This window comes from Leptidea sinapis, chromosome 20 (assembly GCF_905404315.1).
Source record: "Leptidea sinapis chromosome 20, ilLepSina1.1, whole genome shotgun sequence".
Classification (NCBI taxonomy): Eukaryota; Metazoa; Arthropoda; class Insecta; order Lepidoptera; family Pieridae; genus Leptidea; species Leptidea sinapis.
Genome location: NC_066284.1, coordinates 7,365,479 through 7,387,948, shown reverse-complemented (window position 1 = coordinate 7,387,948; position 22,470 = coordinate 7,365,479). Strand labels below are relative to the sequence as shown.

The 22,470-nt window shown below is 42.5% G+C and overlaps 1 long non-coding RNA gene across 1 annotated transcript; it reads right to left on the bottom strand.

The window, feature by feature from the left end:
• Positions 1–14,892: 14,892 nt before the first annotated feature.
• LOC126970214 (uncharacterized) lies at positions 14,893–21,096 on the bottom strand. The gene is made up of 4 exons (XR_007730565.1): positions 20,844–21,096; positions 20,003–20,109; positions 17,355–17,422; positions 14,893–16,522 (listed from the first exon to the last, which is right to left on the bottom strand). It is a non-coding gene; the product is annotated as an uncharacterized LOC126970214 (long non-coding RNA).
• Between the last annotated feature and the right edge of the window lie 1,374 nt (positions 21,097–22,470).

The window sequence follows — 22,470 nt, the reverse complement described above, 5'->3', positions numbered from 1 at the left end:
CAGAAACCACAATTTTAAATATTCTTCATCAACATCTTGGCATGAGTAAAGTGTGTTCAAGGTGGGTCCCGAGAATGCTCACGCCGCTGCAAAAACGTGAGCGCGTCAACTGTTCCCGCGAGTATTTGGACCGCTGTGGAGAAGTTAGGGAAGAAATTATGGCCCGAATTGTAACCGGTGATGAAACTTGGGTTCACCACTATGAGCCTGAGTCAAAGCAGGAGTCGATGCAGTGGCACAAAAAAGGCACACCACCCCCAAAAAAATTTAAAGTGTCGCAATCGGCCGGAAAGATCATGGCGACTATTTTTTGGGATACTGAAGGTATTCTTTTGATCGATTATAAAGAACGTGGTGTTTCTATAACGGGAGAGTACTACGCTTCCCTATTGGACCGATTAAAAGAAGCTATTAAAGAAAAAAGAAGAGGAAAACTGACAAAAGGTGTACTCCTTTTGCACGACAACGCGCCCGTTCACACGAGTCATGTTGCGACGGCTGCCATTCATCGATGCGGTTTTGAACAACTACGCCATCCACCCTACAGTCCAGACCTGGCCCCTAGCGATTTTTATTTATTCCCAAAGATGAAGAAAGAGCTGCGTGGAAAAAAATTTAGAGACGATGATGAAGTCAAGTCGGCGATTTCGGCGTATTTTGACGCCCAAGACAAAACCTATTTTTTCGACGGTATTAATAAGTTATATGCCAGATCCCAAAAATGTATTCGTGTTAAGGGGGAATATATTGAAAAGAAAAATAACATAATGTATCATTTCATCTTTTTTCCCAGTCATTCCGCGAACTTTTTGACCTCCCCTCGTAGGTACACACAACATCGACATTACACTCATACAAGAAACACACCTCGTTCCCGCACGACGTTTTTCAATTCCCGGTTACACCTGCTACAGACGTGACGGACAGACAGACAACCGCGCCCGAGGTGGCGTCGCAATTTTTGTCAAGTCAAATATATCGCATCATTCACTCCCACCGGTGGAGCATGATATATGCGATATAATTGCAATTAGATTAGAGTCTCACCGCGGACAGACACCCATCACAATAGTTAACTTTTATTGCCCTAAGCAAGACAGTAGAATCACGACAGCCATCGCAAAAGCTCTCTCTCTCGGCAACACCGTCATCTGTTCCGGAGATTTTAACGCCCGCCATAGACACTGGGATTACAATCGAGCATATTCCAATGGATCGCGTCTTTTTAATCACTTTGCAGGTCACGAATATAATATTTTAATTCCGGACAAAGCGACCCACCTCCCCTCCAACCCTAGGCACTCGGCCGCTAAATTACAACTCACCCTTGCCAAAAATATCACAAACGTTACAGACCCACTGACTTACGACGTTATCTCGGACCATTGTCCCATTATTTTCGAAATTAATAGCCTCATCCCGCGCATCTCGCGACCTATTTTTAAATACGGTAATGCTAAATGGGACACTTATAAAAAACAGATTAACGAAGCCCTCCCCTCCCCCGGCTCCCTAAAATTACACCGACCCGAATTAGTGGACACCGCCATACAAACACTGACTGACGCTATAATCAAAGCCCGTAACGCGAACATCCCGACGTTCACACCGAAACAAACAAACAAACTTCCACACGACATAACAAGACTTATCAAACTAAAAAACCAATACCGACATCACGCACAGAGACTCCATACGCGTCGGTTTAACACGATTATTAATTCACTTCAAAACCAAATATCTTTTAAAATAAAATCTCTCACTTCCAACGAATGGAACAAAAAGCTTGAATCGCTTGACACCCGCGACAATTCCCTCTGGCAGTTCGCGAGACGCCTCAAAAACGTACACACCCCTCTACCCTGCTTCAGCACCCCCTCGGGCCCCGCCCGGTCGGACGCTGAAAAGGCCGAGGCCCTAGGTACACACTTCGAGCGACAGCATAGACTCACCGTGGATTTGAGCGACCCCGACACCGAACGCGAGGTGTCGCGGTCTCTAGACCACCTTTACAAAATAAACGGACCGACCGCACCTACGCCAGTTGTACCTCGCGAAGTAAAATTAATTTTAAAAACCTGTAAACCGCGAAAAGCCCCCGGGCACGACGACATACAGAACATACTTCTAAAACACCTCCCTTCAAAAGCAATAGACACCTTAGTTAATATATTTAATGCGCGCCTTCGTCTTACCTATTTTCCTTCGTCCTGGAAAATAGCAGTAATCACCGCGATTCACAAACCGGGAAAAGATCCCACCTCCCCCGCGAACTACAGACCAATTTGTTTACTTTGCACACAAAGTAAAATATTAGAAATTTTAATTAATAATAGAATAAACTCACTTATAGAATCAAACCTACCTGACGAACAATTCGGTTTCCGAAGATCACACGCGACTACTCACCAACTGGCGCGCGTAGTCGAACATATAACACACCAATTTAACTTGAGACACCAGACTGGTATGGTTCTACTCGACCTTGAGAAAGCCTTCGATACCGTCTGGCATGATGCCTTAGTTCACAAATTATTCGAAGCACAAGTCCCCTTTGAATATTGTAGAATAATAAAATCATTCCTTACGAATAGATTTCTTAGAGTTAGAGTCAAAAATAGTTTATCCTCCCCACATCCAGTAGTAGCAGGTGTTCCACAGGGCTCCATCATCTCACCGAGGGCATTTTTACTCTATATGAGAGACATCCCAAAACCTCCGAACACGGTCCTCGCACACAGCTTATCTGTGCAGCAGTAAGAACATCAAATCTATAGTCTCACACCTTAATACAGCCCTACATTGTGTAAGCAACTACTTCTCTAAGTGGAAGCTTAAAATCAATGACACAAAGACCGAGGCGGTTCTTTTCTCATACACAACTTCCCGTAAACTCAATATCTCTTTAAAGCCACATATTAATAACCACCCGGTCGAATGGCAGTCACAGGCTAAATACCTAGGACTTATCCTCGACCGGAAACTTTCCTTCACGCCTCATATTAATTACGCCCGCTCTAAGGCACTTACTGCCTTGAGCCTGTTAAGACCCATTTTCTATAGGAATTCCACTCTGTCAACTAGTAACAAGCGTCTACTATACCAGTCGTACATACGCCCGGTCATGACATACGCAAGTCCGGTATGGATTAACACAAATCAAAACAATTATCGTAAACTACAAACTGTGCAAAATAGATCCCTTAAAACCATCTACCGGAGCCACCCGCGTACAAATCTTAAACGACTTCATGTAAAGAAAAACATCCCAACACTAGAACAACACATACAAGAGATATCTCATAACTTCTACAGAGGGCTACGCCGACTGAAGGACGGAATAAACCCCGCCCTCCGGTCGACTTGTAGTCGTAAGTCACTCACAGAGTACTGCCTCAGCATTAAACGTTATAAACATGCATTACCACATCACAACTGGTTAGAGCTCACAGAACACTAGCGTATAGACAAACACACACTCACGCACACAGAGTTCTAGCTAGGTCTGAATAAATGTAAAACCAATATATTGTAAATTGGTTTAGTTATAAGAATTAAATAACGGCGAAAACTGGCCTCCTATTCCCTCTCCCTCCTTCCCTTTCCCAAGATCCCCCCCTCCCCCCCTCTTATATTTATGTTATATATGTATGTATACATATGTATGTATTTATTTACCTTAGTTTTTAAGTTAGTTTTAAGTTCTAGTCATTAGTCTTAAGTTAGGTGAAGTGATAGGTTACGATTAATATTACGTTATATCAATAGCAAATAGCCAGGTTTTCCCAGTTTCCTGGATTCCCCCCCCACAAACCTCATGTATTAGTTTTTAAGCATAATAAAGTTTTATCCCTCAATACGTAGATAGGGTTGTAGAAATAAGTTTTCTGATACCTACATATATAAGGCTTAATTGTAAATTGCTTTAATAAGTAGATTTAAGTAATTTTGTAAAATGTATTTAATACCAAATATAGAAATCTTGAATTTGATTTTTTTTTTTTTAAGTCAAACATTAGAGTTCGATTCAGGCAGGCAACGCGAGCACACGTGCCGCGTTATCTGTCCTCCTTCGAATATTTTTATTACCTGCGTTATCGCACTATCTGCTCAGGCCACCTGGGCTAGCTATTGTTCGGGACTCTTTGAGTCTCGCACCTGTTACGTTCCTTCGCGGAACGTAGCTTAGTTATTATCTGTGTTAATTACCCGGTTTTACGATCGTGTTAGTTAGCACCTGTGCTGTGTTTCGCGATTCTGCACGCTAATCGTGTGTGTTGTGAGTGTTGCAGATCGTGCCGTGTGTGTCTTCTCCGTGGGGGCCTGCACAGCGTGCATCGGGGTTCCGGCCCAGCCAGTCTACATATCCAGCAAAGCTAAGTCTTAGGCTTAATTATTATTATTATTAATTTATTTTAATTTTGCATACTTTATTATTATTAATAGTATTTTATTAATGTGCAAGTGTACAACTAAACTATAGTTGTCCACTTTATTATTATATTCCCCCTCTGCCTGACTCGGGCAGTGGGGGTTGCCACCCGCTTAACCTAATTAATAACAACCATGGCTTCACCAATGGTTGCCGACAAGGGCCTTCTACGCGCCCTGCTAGATGAGTTATTTACGGAGAAGATCGCTCCGTTAATTAAGGAATCTATAGATGAGACAGTGGATGCCGCTATTAAAGCGAAATCCAAAAAATATAGATCGTCATCTGACGTTTCGAGTTCCGACGGGGAATCCGAAATGGAGATAGGTAATGCGTCCGACGCAAGTTCCGTGGCCTCGGTCAAACCGAGGAAAGTGATCACCCGATCAGCCCGTCCGCCTGTCCTTCAGGCGTACTTTGACGCGCAGGCGACCCCTAAGGTCCCCGCGGTCAGTCCTGACCGCACGGAAGCCCCTCAGGCTTCCAGTGCTTCACCGGCCCAGCCGGAAACCGCTCTACCGTCGAGAGCGGAGAGTGTCGCGTCGGATGCTGACGGCTTCATCACCGTCAGTCGCAAGAAGAAGCGCGGTCGCGAATCGCCTTCTCTTGATGGAACACCCGCGAAGAAAGCCGCGGCCACGAGGCTCTGGCTCCGCTCCCGCGTCCGCGCCCGCGCCCGCTAAAGCCCGCGTACCGCCTCCGACCAAGCGCCCGCCTCCTATTTTTATAGGGGACCGAGGCCGATGGTTAGTCATCAAAAATAGGATCCCGAAGACGCTCTCCTTCCAGGCGAGGGCGTACCAATCTCTCATCAAATTAGAGACCAGAGAGGTAGCGGACCACCGCGCCCTGATATCTCTTCTTAGAGAGCTGAGTGTGGGTTTCCACACGTACGCCCTGCCTGAGGAGAAGCGTCTGAGGGTCGTTCTTAGGAACGTCCCCAAAGAGTTAGACGAGGCCGACATTCTGTCGGACCTCAAAGAGCAGGGTTACCCTGCACACGAGGTGCACCGTATGCGAGGAACCAACAACAAACAACCATTTAACATGGTTCTCGTAGTCCTCGACCTCACGCAAGAGGGAAAGGAAATTTTCAACATTAAATCGGTTTGTTCGCGGGTGTCCCAAGGCACCCAAACACAAGCGTCACCCAGGGCGCCGCCAGCCGCAAGGCAGAGCAGAGAAGGTGGAGTTCACTCCAACCTTCAAACCTGCGCCGCCTCCGAAGGTAAACGCCTGGGCGAGGTCTCCTCCGGCTGCCAACGCTGCCACAGAGGCCACTCTCGCGGCCCCCGCGCCCCTCAGGCCTCCGCTAGCGTCCCGCCCGGCGGCGTCGGTCCCGCGACCGAGGCCACCGGCGCCCGCGTCCGCGGCAACAGGTAACAAAGGCGGCAGCACCTTTGCTTTCATGTTCGAACTGTCAGAGATGTTCGACATTGATGAAATAACAGCCCTGGCCAGCAGGCTCGATGCTGTCCGAGAAGACCCGCCGTCGCTCCTGCAAGTTATGGCAGACAACGGCAAAATATTCCGTGCCCTCACCGATATAGGGCTAAAGTATAAAAACAACATTCGCGATGCCTAATTACGTAAGCGGACGGGTTAAACCACATACGCTCCGTATAGCGTATTTTAACGCCCAAGGCCTTAAGCCTCAACTAGACTTGGTGAAGGAGTTCGCTCACGAACATCAATTAGACCTATTCTTAGTGCAAGAGACATTTCTAAAACCACGTATACGCGATCCGCGTATCGCTAATTATAACTTAGTCAGGAATGATCGCACCACCCGTATGGGCGGTACCCTCATTTATTTTAAAAGGTCTCTACACTGCATACCTATAGATCCTCCGGTCCTCACTAACATCGAGGCCTCTGCCATCCGGGTCAGTATGGCGAATCACCAGCCGATCACTGTTATTTCAGCTTATCTTCCGCCGAACAAACAAATATTAGACACAGATATAGAAGCATTAATCGGCCACGGGGCCGCAGTCATAGTGGGCGGCGATCTTAACGCCAAACACTCCAGCTGGAACAGTAGAGCCACAAATAGAAACGGAATTTTATTAGACTCTCTCACAGACACGCGGAACTTTTCAGTAATAGCACCCGACGAACCAACACGTTATCCGGATAACGTCGCGCACCGACCCGACATTCTAGACGTTGCGTTACTTAAAAACGTAACGCTCAATGTAAATTCAATCGAGGTTTTTCACGAATTAGAGTCAGACCACCGGCCCGTCGTCCTAAATCTAGGCCCACCGGTTAGCTTTCAACCACCGACGAAAACAGTGATCGACTGGCAACAACCATGGCTTCACCAATGGTTGCCGACAAGGGCCTTCTACGCGCCCTGCTAGATGAGTTATTTACGGAGAAGATCGCTCCGTTAATTAAGGAATCTATAGATGAGACAGTGGATGCCGCTATTAAAGCGAAATCCAAAAAATATAGATCGTCATCTGACGTTTCGAGTTCCGACGGGGAATCCGAAATGGAGATAGGTAATGCGTCCGACGCAAGTTCCGTGGCCTCGGTCAAACCGAGGAAAGTGATCACCCGATCAGCCCGTCCGCCTGTCCTTCAGGCGTACTTTGACGCGCAGGCGACCCCTAAGGTCCCCGCGGTCAGTCCTGACCAGCGTAGCTGTTGTATTTATTTACAGATATTTGGCGTCGGGATGTTCGTTTAAACAACTGCATTATAATTTTAGAGTGGGAATGTCAACCATCAGCAAAATAATCAAAGAAACGTGTTCTGTTATTTGGAGCGTATTAAGTGCAGAATATTTAAAGTTGCCCAATACCGAAGAAGAATGGAAAGCGATCGCTGAAGCTTTTAAAACGAAAGCAAATTTTCCTCATTGCCTCGGTGCGCTGGACGGCAAGCACATAAGGATTACAAAGCCAATAAATAGTGGTTCTATGTTTTTTAACTATAAGGATTATTTTTCTTTTATTTTATTTGCAATTGTTGATTCAGAATACCGTTTCATTTACGTTAGTATTGGTTCATACGGAAAAGAGTGTGATTCATCTATCCTAAAACAATCCAATTTTTGGAAGAAACTAAATGATGGTACTTTAAATATACCAAGACCCACGCCATTACACGAAAATATGCAAGAAGAAATACCATATGTATTTGTTGGAGACGAAGCCTTTACATTGTCACAAAATTTATTGCGATCTTATGGCGGTACTCATTTAGACAATAAGAAAAAGATATTTAATTACCGTCTAAGCCGCGCGAGAAGATATGTTGAATGCACTTTTGGTATCTTATCCAATAAATGGAGGATCTTGCATAGACCATTGGATGTATGTGCAGAAACAGCTATTGAAGTTGTAAAGGCTTGTACGGTATTACATATTTTTTTAATAAAAAAAGACGCTATATACTTGGAGAATACCCCAACCGTTATGCCCCTGGTAAACATGCCTGCAACACAGCTGCGTCCAAACAAAGGTGGTGGAAACGCAGTGCGCTTACAATTTTCCGACTATTTTGTATCTGAAATAGGCTCCGTACCTTGGCAAAACATTAACTGTGAAAATTGTAACATGTCGCAAAAAAGAAAACAAATCAGTATCGAAGAAAAATCGCATATTATTTCAAAGCCAGAGAAAGGAATTCCAAACAAAGACCTGGCAAAAGAATATGGTGTATCTCACTCGACAATTTCAACCATTTGGAAAGAAAGGGAGAAAATTCAAATCCTTTACGACAACAATTTTTTGAAAATGAAACGAGCCAGAACAACGCGGCATACGAAGATTGAGGAAGCTTTGTTAAAGTGGTTTAAATATCAAAGGACAAATAATGTGCCAATAAATGGACCAATTCTTCAACAAAAAGCAAACGCTTTTGCTCAACGTTTTGGTGAAGATTTTGTTTGCTCGTCTAGTTGGATTCAACGTTTCCGGGCTCGACATGGCATTGTCGGCGGGAAAATGAGTGGTGAAGCTGCCAGTGTGGATAAAGATGCTGTAGACGAATGGATTACGCAAAAGTGGCCTACATTATGCGAAGGCTACAGTCCAGAAGACATTTATAACGCAGACGAAACCGGACTTTTTTACAATATGACACCAGACAGGACTTTAAAATTCAAAGGAGAGAATTGTTCGGGAGGAAAAATGTCCAAGACGAGACTAACGATCATGGTTGCAGCAAATATGACATGATCCTGTAAAAGGAAGCTTTTAGTTATTGGGAAATCTAAGAAACCAAGATGCTTTAAAAACATACGCTCACTGCCGGTAACGTATGAAAACAATGTGAAGTCATGGATGACATCGGAAATTTTTGAAAAATGGTTACGAAACTGGGACGCTGAATTAAAAGCAAACAATAAGAAAGTTCTTCTTTTAGTTGATAATTGTCCTACTCATCCGGCTGTTACTAATCTGAAGTGTATTAAACTCCTGTTCTTACCACCAAATGTTACATCTGTACTGCAACCTATGGACCAAGGTGTAATAAGATGTTTAAAATCTCATTATAGAAGACTGCAAGTGTTAAAGTTAATACAAAGCATTGACAGTAATAATCAGAACAGCTTTACGGTTCTTGATGCCATCTTGATGATATCCGAAGCATGGGAAAAAGTTTCACAAAAAACTATAGCTAACTGCTTTGGGCATGCAGGTTTTAAAGATCTTACAAGTCTTATAACAAGAACCTCAGATGATGTGATTGACGACGATGAAGAGGACAATATTTCTTTGGCTCAATTAGCCCAAAATTTACGACCTGCTTTATCTACTACTGAAACAGACGAGTTCATTGATGTAGATCAGTCTATTGCAATTTGTGCACCAGCTACGGAGGATGATATTGTACGTGAATTTCAAGAGGAAAATGAAAATGATCAGGAAGACTCGGAAGAACAATTTAGGAAAACATGGTAGGAAAAGAGAACTCATACATTTCCTAGGTACACACAACATCGACATTACACTCATACAAGAAACACACCTCGTTCCCACACGACGTTTTTCAATTCCCGGTTACACCTGTTACAGACGTGACGGACAGACAGACAACCGCGCCCGAGGTGGCGTCCCAATTTTTGTTAAGTCAAATATATCGCATCATTCACTTGCACCGGTGGAACATGATATATGCGATATAATTGCAATTAGATTAGAGTCTCACCGCGGACAGACATCCATCACAATCGTTAACTTTTATTGCCCTAAGCAAGACGGTAGAATCACGACAGCCATCGCAAAAGCTCTCTCTCGGCAACACCGTCATTTGTTCCGGAAATTTTAACGCCCGCCATAGACACTGGGATTGCAATCGAGCAAATTCCAATGGATCGCGTCTTTTTAATAACTTTGCAGGTCACGAATATAATATTTTAATTCCGGACAAAGCGACCCACCTCCCCTCCAACCCTATGCACTCTGCCGCTAAATTACAACTCACCCTTGCCAAAAATATCACAAACGTTACAGACCCACTGACTTATGACGTTATCTCGGACCATTGTCCCATTATTTTCTATATTAATAGCCTCATCCCGCGCATCTCGCGACCTATCTTTAAATACGGTAATGCTAAATGGGACACTTATAAAAAACATATTAACGAAGCCCTCCCCTCCCCCGGCTCCTTAAAATTACACCGACCCGAATTAGTGGACAACGCCATAGACCCCACCTCCCCCACGAACTACAGACCAATTAGTTTACTTTGCACACAAAGTAAAATATTAGAAATTTTAATTAATAATAGAATAAACTCACTTATAGAATCAAACCTACCTGAGGAACAATTCGGTTTCCGAAGGTCACACGCGACTACTCACCAACTGGCGCGCGTAGTCGAACATATAACACACCAATTTAACTTGAGACACCAGACTGGTATGGTTCTACTCGACCTTGAGAAAGCCTTCGATACCGTCTGGCATGATGCCTTAGTTCACAAATTATTCGAAGCACAAGTCCTCTTTGAATATTGTAGAATAATTAAATCATTCCTTACGAATAGATTTCTTAGAGTTAGAGTCAAAAATAGTTTATCCCCCCACATCCAGTAGTAGCAGGTGTTCCACAGGGCTCCATCATCTCCATTTTTACTCTATATGAGAGACATGCCAAAACCTCCGAACACTGTCCTCGCCCTGTACGCTGATGACACAGCTTATTTGTGCAGCAGTAAGAACATATAGTCTCCCACCTTAATACAGCCCTACATTGTGCAAGCAACTACTTCTCTAAGTGGAAGCTTAAAATCAATGACACAAAGACCGAGGCGATACTTATCTCATACAAAACTTCCCGTAAACTCAATATTTATTTAAAGCCACATATGAATAACCACACAGAGTTTTAGCTAGGTCTGAATAAATGTAAAACCAATATATTGTAAATTGGTTTAGTTTTTTTTTTTTTTATGGAATAGGAGGACAAACGAGCGTACGGGTCACCTGGTGTTAAGTGATCACCGCCGCCCACACTCTCCTGCAACACCAGAGGAATCACAAGAGCGTTGCCGGCCTTTAACGAAGGTGTACGCGCTTTTCTTGAAGGTACCCATGCCGTATCGTCCCGGAAACACCGCACAAGGAAGCTCATTCCACAGCTTCGTGGTACGAGGAAGAAAGCTCCTTGAAAACCGCACTGTGGAGGACCGCCACACATCCAGATGGTGGGGATGATCTCGTAACTTGTGGCGTGTCGTGCGAAGGTGAAATTCGGCGGCAGGAATCAGGTTGAACAGCTCTTCGGAACACTCCCCGTGATAAATGCGGTAGAAGACACACAATGAAGCGACGTCTCTACGCAACGCCAAGTGATCCAGCCGTTCACAGAGTACTGGGTCCCCGACAATTCAAGCTGCTCTGCGTTGCACGCGATCAAATGGATCGAGCTGATACTGGGGTGCGCCAGACCAGAGATGACAGCAATACTCCATGTGAGGCCGGACCTGCGCTTTGTAGAGCGCTAGAATGTGGGCCGGCTTGAAGTATTGCCGTGCTCTATTTATGACGCCCAGTTTCTTTGAAGCCAGTTTGGCTTTGCCCTCCAGATGGCCACGGAATTGGCAATTGCTCGAGATTTCGAGACCCAGTATTCCGATACTAGGCGAGGCTTTAAGGGAAGTGTTCTCGAAGAGCGGTGATATGGCAAATGGGGTTTTTTTAAGTGGTAAACGCGCAAACTTGAGTCTTCTGGGGGTTAAATTGGACAAGGTTCAACTTACCCCATTCCGCGACCTTCTCGAGAGAGGACTCGATAGAAGACACAAGTTTCTCCCGGCACTGGTCGACGTTTTCCCGAGAGAGACCTGCATGGCCCGTGTATACGGCATCACCAGTGCTGTCGTCTGCATAGCAATGCATGTTGGCGGTGTCCAATATATCATTGATATGCAGAAGAAACAGCGTGGGAGATCAGCCTTGGGGCACTCCAGCGTTCACGGGCTTGGGATTCGAGCAATAACCGTCGATAACGACCCGTATGCTGCGCCCAGTGAGGAAGCTGGAGGTCCACTTGCATAAGCTCTCGGGAAGCCCAAATGATGGAAGTTTTGCGAGGAGCGCCTTGTGCCATACACGATCAAAGGCCTTCGCTATATCCAGACCAACTGCCAGGCCTTCCCCCTTGCTTTCAATAGCCGCCGCCCATCTATGTGTTAGGTATACCAGAAGATCGCCAGTCGACCGACCATGGCGAAAGCCGTACTGCCGGTCGTTGATCAACTGGTGACCCTCAAGGTATACCAAGAGCTGGCGGTTAATTATGCTCTCCATGATTTTGGAGAGTAGGGAGGTAATAGCAATAGGCCTGTAGTTTGCCGGATGCGAACTGTCTCCTTTTCTTGGGATCGGATGGACAAGGGCTGACTTCCATGAATCAGGGACTACGCCTTTTGAATAAGAGTGCCGGAATAAACGCGTTAGCACCGGCGTCAACTCAGGGGCACACATTCTAAGCACGATTGGAGAAATGCCATCCGGCCCGCTCGACTTCCTGACGTCCAACGAAAACAGAGCTCGCCTAACAGTTTTCTGTCGGAACTGTACTTCAGGCATGGAGCTCTGACACCGCGGGATCGTCGGCGGTGTTTTTCCGTTGTCGTCAAGAGTCGAGTTGGAGGCAAAAAGAGTGCACAGGAGATCGGCTTTCTCTTTTGCCGTATGGGCCAGGGTGTCATTCCTCATGTGCAACGGCGGCATGGACGGCTGGTTGAAGTTACCAAGAGCAGCTTTCGACAACGACCAGAACTTGCGTGTTCCGGTCGGGTAACTGGAAAGCTGCTCGCCAATTTTGACGACGTGCTTCGATTTCGCACGGGCGATTTGCTACTTAAAAAATCTGGAGGCACGGTTATATTTCCTCTTCAGAACTTTGCAGTTCGGATCCTTTGAGCCCAGCGCCGCAACCCAAGTTCGATACGCCTGTTTTTTGCAATCAGATGCTGCTCTAACTGACGCATCGAACCAGGGCTGTGATCTGCCACCGATCGGTACTCCAGAGCTTGGTATAAAAATATCCATACCCTGCAGTATCACATCGGCTACTGCAACGGCGCAGGCACTAGGATCATCCGAAAGGAAACAAACCCTGCCCCAAGGGTAGGATGCAAAAAAGGAACGCATCCTATCCCAATCTGCTGACTTGTAGTGCCAAACGCGGCGGGTCGCTGGTGGTCTGCGACGTTGGCGTCGGATAGGCACTACACTCCTGACCAGGCAATGGTCGGACGTTCCGAGAGGGGCGTCGACAGAGACCTGGTAACCATAGTTAGTTATAAGAATTAAATAACGGCGAAAACAGGCCTCCTATTTCCTCCCCCTCCTTTCCTTTCCCAAGATCCCCCTTAGTCTTAAGTTAGGTTAAGTGATAGGTTACGATTAATATTACGTTATATCATAGCATAGGATCCCCCCCCCCCCCCCCCCCCACAAACCTCATGTATTAGTTTTTAAGCATAATAAAGTTTTATCCCTCAATACGCCGATAGGGTTGTAGAAATAAGTTTTCTGTTTATTTGTTTCTGTATATTTCATTATTATTAATATTATTTTATTAATTAACAAGTGTACAACTTAACTATAGTTGTCCACTTAATTATTATATTCCCCCTCTGCCTGACTCGGGCAGCTGGGGTGTTGCCATTTATTCTAAATTAATATCAGGCCACCATGGCTTCACCAATGGTGCCCGACGAAGGCTTTTTCAGCGCCCTACTCGATAGGATATTTACGAAGAAGATCGCTCCGCTAATGAAGGAAACAATCAACGAGACAGTGGATGCCGCTATTAAAGCGAAATCCAACAAATATAACTCGTCATCTGACGTTTCGGGTTCCGACGGGGAATCCGAAAGTGATTTAGGCAACATCTCCGATGTTAGTTCCGTGGCCTCAGTCAAACCGAGAAAAGTGATCACCAGATCAGCCCGCCCGCCTGTCCTTCAGGCTTACTTTGACGCGCAGGTGACCCCTAAGGTCCCCGCGGTTACTCCTGACCGCACCGGCCCAACCAATAGATACCGCTCTGCCGTCGAGAGCGGAGAGCGTCGCGTCGGATGCTGACGGTTTCATCACCGTCAGTCGCAAGAAGAAGCGCGGTCGCGAATCGCCTTCTCTTGATGGCACGCCCGCCAAGAAAGCCGCGGCCACGACTGGTTCCAAGCCCGCGTCCGCGCCCGCTAAAGCCCGCGTAAGGCCTCCGACCAAGCGCACGCGTCCTATTTTTAAAGGAGACCGAGGCCGCTGGTTGGTAATAAAAAATAAGATCCCGAAGACGCTCTCCCTCCAGGCGAGAGCGTACCAATCTCTAATCAAATTAGAGACTAAAGAGGTAGCGGACAACCTTGACATCTCTCCTTAGAGAGCTGAGTGTGGGTTTCCACACGTACGCCCTCCCTGAGGAGAAGCGCCTGAGGGTCGTGCTTAGGAAAGTCCCCAAAGAGATAGACGAGGCTGACATTCTGTCGGACCTCAAAGAGCAGGGTTACCCTGCACACGAGGTGCACCGTATGCGCGGCACCATCACCAAACAACCATTTAACATGGTTCTCGTCGTCCTCGACCTCACGCAAGAGGGAAATGAAATTTTCAATATTAAATCGGTTTGCTCCCTTCAGGGCATCCGGGCCGAAGCTCCTCGCAACCGCGGGGGGCCCGGTCAGTGTCACAGGTGCCAGTTATACGGGCACTCGGCACGCAACTGTGAACACACCCCGAGGTGTGTGAAGTGCCTCGGCAAACACGGCACGCCGGAGTGCCCCCGACCAGCGCAATGCGCGGAGCCCCCGGCCTGTGTCTTGTGCGTGGAGAAGGGGCACCCCACGAGCCATCGCGGGTGTCCCAAGGCACCCAAACACAAGCGTCACCCAGGGCGCCGCCAGCCGCAAGGCAGAGCAGAGAAGGTGGAGTTCACTCCGACCTTCAAACCTGCGCCGCCTCCTAAGGTGCCTCCTAAGCCTGGGCGAGGTATAGCGTATTTTAACGCCCAAGGCCTTAAGCCTCAACTAGACTTGGTGAAGGAGTTCGCTCACGAACATCAATTAGACCTATTCTTAGTGCAAGAGACATTTCTAAAACCACGTATACGCGATCCGCGTATCGCTAATTATAACTTAGTCAGGAATGATCGCACCACCCGTATGGGCGGTACCCTCATTTATTTTAAAAGGTCTCTACACTGTATACCTATAGATCCTCCGGTCCTCACTAACATCGATTCCTCTGCCATCAGAGTCAGTATGGCGAATCACCAGCCGATCACTGTTATTTCAGCTTATCTTCCGCCTAACAAACAAATATTAGACACAGATATAGAAGCATTACTCGGCCACGGGGACGCAGTCATAGTGGGCGGCGATCTTAACGCCAAACACTCCAGCTTGAACAGTAGAGCCACAAATAGAAACGGAATCTTATTAGATTCGCTTACAGACACGCTGAACTTTTCAGTAATAGCACCCGACGAACCAACACGTTATCCGAATAACGTCGCGCACCGACCAGACATACTAGACGTTGCGTTACTTAAAAACGTAACGCTCAATGTAAATTCAATCGAAGTTTGTCACGAATTAGAGTCAGACCACCGGCCCGTCGTCCTAAATCTAGGCCCACCGGTTAACTTTCAACCACCGACGAAAACAGTGATAGACTGGCAACGACTGGAAAAGGATCTCGAGTCTATCAAGTCCGACGACCTTGACCTTATACCGGACGTCATCGACTCGGTCGACACGGCTCACAGTGCTATCTCTCATGTGACGTCACATATACAGAATAGGATCAAGGCCTGCTCCAGGCAGGTTCCGACGATGCAACCGCATCGCCTAAACCTGCCACCAGAGGTCAGGAACTTACACAGAAGCACAGAGCCACTAGACTTTACGATAGGTATCAGTCGGTCGAGAATAGGCACCACCTCCACTACCTACAGCGGGTGGTACGGGAACCAATAGACAAAACTAAATTCATATTAAAAACTGTAGACTTCATCAGATAATATTTGATGAAGATATCATCTCAACTTAAATACTAGTATAAATTTTTTAAACAATCCCTTGGACTTTTCAATCATGAAACATTGGTCTTATCTTTGCGTTACATAACTTATACATTTAAGAAGCTGCACTTCTAAACTACATAGTTCTATTACTATCAACATCATCAATCATTTAAACTTACTATTTCACTGTCGCTAATTAACTTTAACAGAATAAATGTATAGACGGAAGAGGTACAACAACACATATATACCTACACTTAAAAAAATATTTGCCCTGAGCTATTTACTTGAAAAGCTAGTCATATAGTAAGAAATAACAATATTTTTATACAGTAGCTTTGTTACAATACAGATATATCACATCCAACTCAAAGTCCTCCAAATTGATCAGCTTCTTCAGGTACACTCCAAATGCAACACCTTCACTCATTTGATGACTCACTCAGTAATAATAAGTACTTAGGGTTAAGTGCTCACTTGTCAGACATATCACAGTGGTAGGTGTCAGTTGGGCACCACAAGGTGGTCGCCACTCCTCTACTGCAGCTCCTTGAGTGGCTCTGAGCTGCTATCACCTCTGCCGTCCGATCTGTATTTGTGTACACATTGCATTTTTAATGAAATAGTTACAAAGACTGTGTAAGATGTTTATATTATATATTATGGTATACAACTTGTCTTACTTCTAATGCATGTCTAAGGCATGTCATAACTTGATATTAGATCAATACCTCACTCATAAACCATAAATTTGATTTACCTAACTATTGCCTATAATCCTGTAGTGAGAATGTATAGGTACCAAATAATAACCATGTCAACTAATAAGCTTGCTAGAACTGTTGACTCCCTCACCACTGTACACCTGTTTTGATCCTCATCCACTACCATACCATCATGTTTTTGGTTTAAGTTTTGAACTTTTAAAGGTCAGCAATTCATATGTACTTTATAATCTCAGTAATGCTATTGTAATATCTCTGGTGTTACAAGAAAGTAAGGGTTGCAGTAATCACATACAATCTGGTAACCTATATGTATTCTTATCTGACCTCCTCTTAAATAAAAATAGCACACAATATGATTTGGTTTGTGCACTGAAACCAACATTGGCTATAACCCAGTCACATCACAAAATCACTGAGCAAGAGTGATCAAACAGCTTGCCAACTAGATTATATTTTATAGCAACAGCAATAAATACCATTCAATTCTGGTTTCTTGTTAGAGTTTTGCACCATTTCGACATAATCATGCATTATAATATTTTCCAATAACAACAACTTGCTGTCAATCATCATGACTCTTGCAACTTCATTAAAATGAATATGATGTATCAAATTTAATAAAACATAAGTTTACTAACAGGAAATCTAAACCTACCACCACCTGGATAATATAATCAAAATCTTAATACAAACCTAACAGACCAAATCCACCCACATGCCATCTTCCAAGCCGTGTGCAGTCATTCAGGTCACTCCGGAATCTGGAAATATTGAGCACACAGGAGTCATAAGAATAGTTTACAAGATTAATGTCACATAGTTTTCTATTCTAATATTCTTGTGGCTGTAACAATGTCTTTTGGATCCACAACCAGTCATTGAGTATTTAAATGTTTTATCTATCTTCAATCAGTTTATTTAAATTTATCCAGAAGATCGGTGAAACCTTTATTATTGCACTATATTCCTGATCTTAAGAGCCATCTAGGCTGGCCAATCAAAATCAGCATATTATTGTTATATACTGATTCATGTAGATCAAACCATTTACCACCAATTTGGCTTTAATGAGAAGAATTGGCAAGGCCTCATTCATTGCCTCTCCGTTAGATATTTAGAGTTTCATCACTTTATATAACAATATATATTTTAATATGATCTACGCACAGTTATGCAAAAAGTACCCAAACATATCAACCTTACATTAACAAGTAAAAAAATAAAAAAGGTTTTTTTTACGATAATAAGGGACAAGATGAGAATGTTCAGGTGATGGTAATTGCAGTACTCCCTGCCCATTACAAAGAAATGCTGCTCAAGATTCTTGATAAGCCCAAAATATCTGATTGGCTCTACAACTGTGCTTGTCACCTTGAGACATAAGATGTTAAGTCTCTTTTACCCAGTTATTTCACTAGCTATGGAGCCCTTCAGACCGAAACACAGTAATGCTTACACATTACAGCCTCACGGCGCCTATTTCTGCCGTGTAATTAACATAGATGCACCAGGATGGCATTTTAAGATTTTTTTTCAATACTGGAGTCTGGAGATCAAATTGTTTTGATTGCTAATTTGTATACAAGTTAATTATTTTACAAATTAATAACACTTAGGTATTTACATAATTACTTGTCAAAATATTGTAAACAAAATTTAATCTAAATTTAATTACTTATTATGTTATTGTACCTATTTCTCTTTGTGTTTTGCTTAGGAACCGCTCGCTTTTGTCATTCAGGTAATCATTTAAAGTGTAATAAGCTTTTTTAATTAAAATGTTCTTGATTCTTATAAGTATATTAAAACTATAAAAAGGCTATTCTTGTAGAAAAATTGGTATTTTATTATAAATGAGGACACTCATCCCACAAAAGAAGAATGTCACTCCTCTTTTTGACCAAATTTAAATTCTGATGGACATGCATCACATTCTCATAAATATATTGAGAGGGAACTGTTAAAATATTGATGTCCTCAAAAACTCCCTTAGGTAAAATCTTGAACCTAGCTGATAAATTGATCGTACCACCCGCTTTTGTAAAACAAAGATGCTGTAAATCTCAGCTGCTTTTCCACAAAGCAGTATACCACAATAAATTATACTATGGAAATAGCTAAGGTACACCAATCAGGCCATTTCCAGCTACAAAAGATATATACAATGCAAATCCCATCGAGTTGCAGTTTTTTATCCAATGTGAAGTCCAGAAACAAGTCTGTGAAACCAATAGTTTCTAACACCTCATTGTTAATTACTAGATTGGGCCCCAATTTGCTTATGTACAGTGTGGTGAATTATATTAGATGTCCGGGCATTAAAGGCTTGGTTATATACCCAGAACCACTTTGTTATTCATGTGAGTGTGCTGTTTAATTCATCCAAATTATTTCTCCACAAAAGGTCCACTATAAAAATAAGTGATGTGTCATCAGCAAAAAGTACAACACAGATTTTTTAAATAATATGATAAGTCAGCAATATACACCATGGATTACTGTAGTACACCTAATTGAACCAGTAAATTATTTCATTTCACTCCTCCTATATCAACACACTGAAATCTTTGATGAAGGCAAGATGACAAGACTTCAAAGGGGAATTTATAGCAGTGGCATAGTTTTAGTGTGTTGTAGCAAAAACAGTCAAATGCATGTAACGGTTCATAAAACACACTCTCTCTGCAATTTCTCCCATGCTTCAAATATGTATTACATATGTATACATATTACAGGAGCGACCTCCGCGTCTAAAGTTGAATGACCTTTTGTGAAGCAAAACTAAGTCTGTTTAAATTAATATCTTTACTCTGATATGATTTATCAATCTGCAGTCTTATGTGAATGCCAAGTTTTGCCAAGAGCTAAGTCAGTATGTGCAATTGGTTTATTGGCTAGGTTAATAGGTGGGCAGAAGCCATGCCTGGGTGTATAAATTGTCTGATTAAACACAAGCCCTTAGGTGTTCTTCACTTGCAATATTCCAGTGACACAGGACTTAAGGATTTCAAAGTAGAAATGTGGGAGGTAAGTTGTCACACAATATCAAAGGCCTGCTGGATTTTGAGAAATGTTGAGGAGCATACTTTATCTTCAATACTACTTCTACTGTGACCTGTTCTATGGTAGTAGTCACTTTTTGATAATCAATTAAACAACAAACAAGCCATATTCCATTATAAATTATGCCATTGTTTAGCTAAATGTTCAGCCTCACCTACCAACACACATACTACATAGCACAACATGGACTCGGAATATTATTGTTTTGTAGGTATTGTAGTGCATCTGATATACTAAGAGGTAAGAGATATATTTTGATGACAGAAAATTAATGTTACCTTGGAATAATATCCTATTTCTTGAAGCACAGTTAAGAGAATGGTGGGCAGCATTTGGTTCACTCATTCCTCACATCAATAACTCCGGAGATACTGAAGAAATGAATCTGCGGACAATACAGTATATAAATTACTTTTAGATTTGAGTATGCTCTGGTTTTAATAAAACTCTGTATAACTAGCAGGTCTAGCAGGAATAGGGTTACCAATTCTTTGGCAGTCAATAATAGTACTTCTTAAATTGTTACCCACAAATAATAGTAAATAACGAAAAGATGAAAAACAACATAGTAGGTTTCAATATAGGTAGGTACCTACTTACTTTATTTCTTAATTTTTATTACATACCTCATAGCTATATATCTTGCCAGTTGTTAGGTACAGAAAATATATTGACAGAATAAATTATATTATTTTTAAAATAGTTGTGATACCTGCATTACTATGTATATAATGTCTAGTAGTACCACTGCTATTATTAACAAATAGAAAATATTCAATTTCAACTCTTCAATAATAGCTTTTGTGGAAGGGACAGAAATATAGTAGTTTCACCTGCTATACACTTTTTTCAAATAATCAGCATGAGCAGTGAACTTCGAAAGGATTTCGGAATTCATACACGTGGCGGGGATGTTGGTCAATAATAACATAATAGTATGGGATTTTTCATAAACATTATTCCCTTGAAGTTATTGATTATTCAAACTGAATTTACTATGTTCATCCTCCCAACTGTCCTCCCGGCGGGCTTAGTAATTACTGTACATGTGCGATCGTTCATCGTTGTTACCTGGCGTCTTTATAACTAGTTTATATTAGGAAATAATGTTCTACGTACCTTTTTGCATTCAGCAGAACCGTGAGGCCTATTGCCTCTTGCAACAGAAGTCAGGAGTTTGTGAGCTCAGCGGGAAAAAGCAGGTTCAGTTTGATAGTACAAATCCTGGAGGTGGTTAAACGGGTTGACCATTGAAATGTTCAAAAAGACCACAAAAGGCACTCGGTGCTTACAAGCGGGAAATCTACGTAGCTTCAAGGTTGTAAAGAAAAATGTGAAATTGTGAGCAGCGTGCGGTACAACCAGCGTTCTGTGCAAGGCGCGAATGAAAGAAGACATTTTTATTTTTTCAATTTTACACCAGTTTCCGTTACCCTGTTTTTTTTTAAATTTTTTAAGAGCATTGGGTACGGTGCCATTAGCTCAAACCACAGTTTAACTAGTCGGAGAGCTCAAACCATGAAATACATTTTTATTTTTTACACAAAAGCAACGGATAAGCCATACACTTACAATCACGGAACAGAAAAAACTAGTGGACTGGCATGTGGGCATTACCTTGTCGCCACTATTGTGTACAAATGTACCCGAGGCTCAAGTGAAACCAGTCATTTGATGTCAAGTGTAGCATAATTATCTTTTAAAAATGTATAAATATGCCTTATTAATATATATAATGGAAATGGAAATCATATATATATACTAATAATATATATATAATAAGGCTTTTTTATTTATTTTATTTTATTTATTATACAAGGTGAAAATAAATGGGTATACTATGCTTTGAACCAGACATTCCTTAGGTCATCTCTAATGGCTATGTGAAGTCAGAAATGAATTAGCATTATAATTTAATACAATATTTAAAGTGCTAAGTTTTCGCAAAAAGTATGATTCCCTCAACCCTAATCAGCTGTTTTTTTGAACTCTCTTTGACCTTAAACAGATGAAAAACGTAGATGTGACATAATATCAGATAATAGTAAAATGCCTACGATTCATTGCAGCTGTGAAGCAATTTGTGTTCTCATTTTGCCATGAAGACAAAGTTATTTTGTATGTGCATTTGCTTTAGCTGAAATTGAAAATACTTCTAAATTTGTATTTACTGTAGTTATGTATTACCCAATAAAGATTTATTTAATTCTAATCTTATTATGAAACTATGTTATGTTAGTATTTACTCTGATTTCCGCGAATGTTACAAATTTAAATAAAACACGTTTAAAAGATAAAAACTAGTGTAATTGTAACTGTGTTTTTTTAAATATCTTAGGTTGAAAAGATCGGCCTGTCTGCGTTAATACTCTTTGAATTGTGCTTTGAAACACGATATTTACTGCTCTGTGTGTGTGTAAATGTCTATTCTAAAGGAATATGCACATACTTCAATGTAGAATTATTTGAAGTTTTGTTCAAGTTACATTGAAAATAATTCCAAATTCGTAATTGTAGATTATGGGTACCACAACGGCACCTTTTTCTGCCGTGAAGCAAAAATGTGTAAGCATTATTATGGTTTGGTCTGAATGGCACTGTAGCTGTTCTTAGTAATGGGCAAATGAGTCTTGACATTTTAATTCTAAAATGTTTTATCCAGTAAAGATAATTCTAATAGACTCCTATTAAGAAATTGTTCTTCACGGATTTTTTTTTGTTAAATATATCTTTGACCATACTCGTA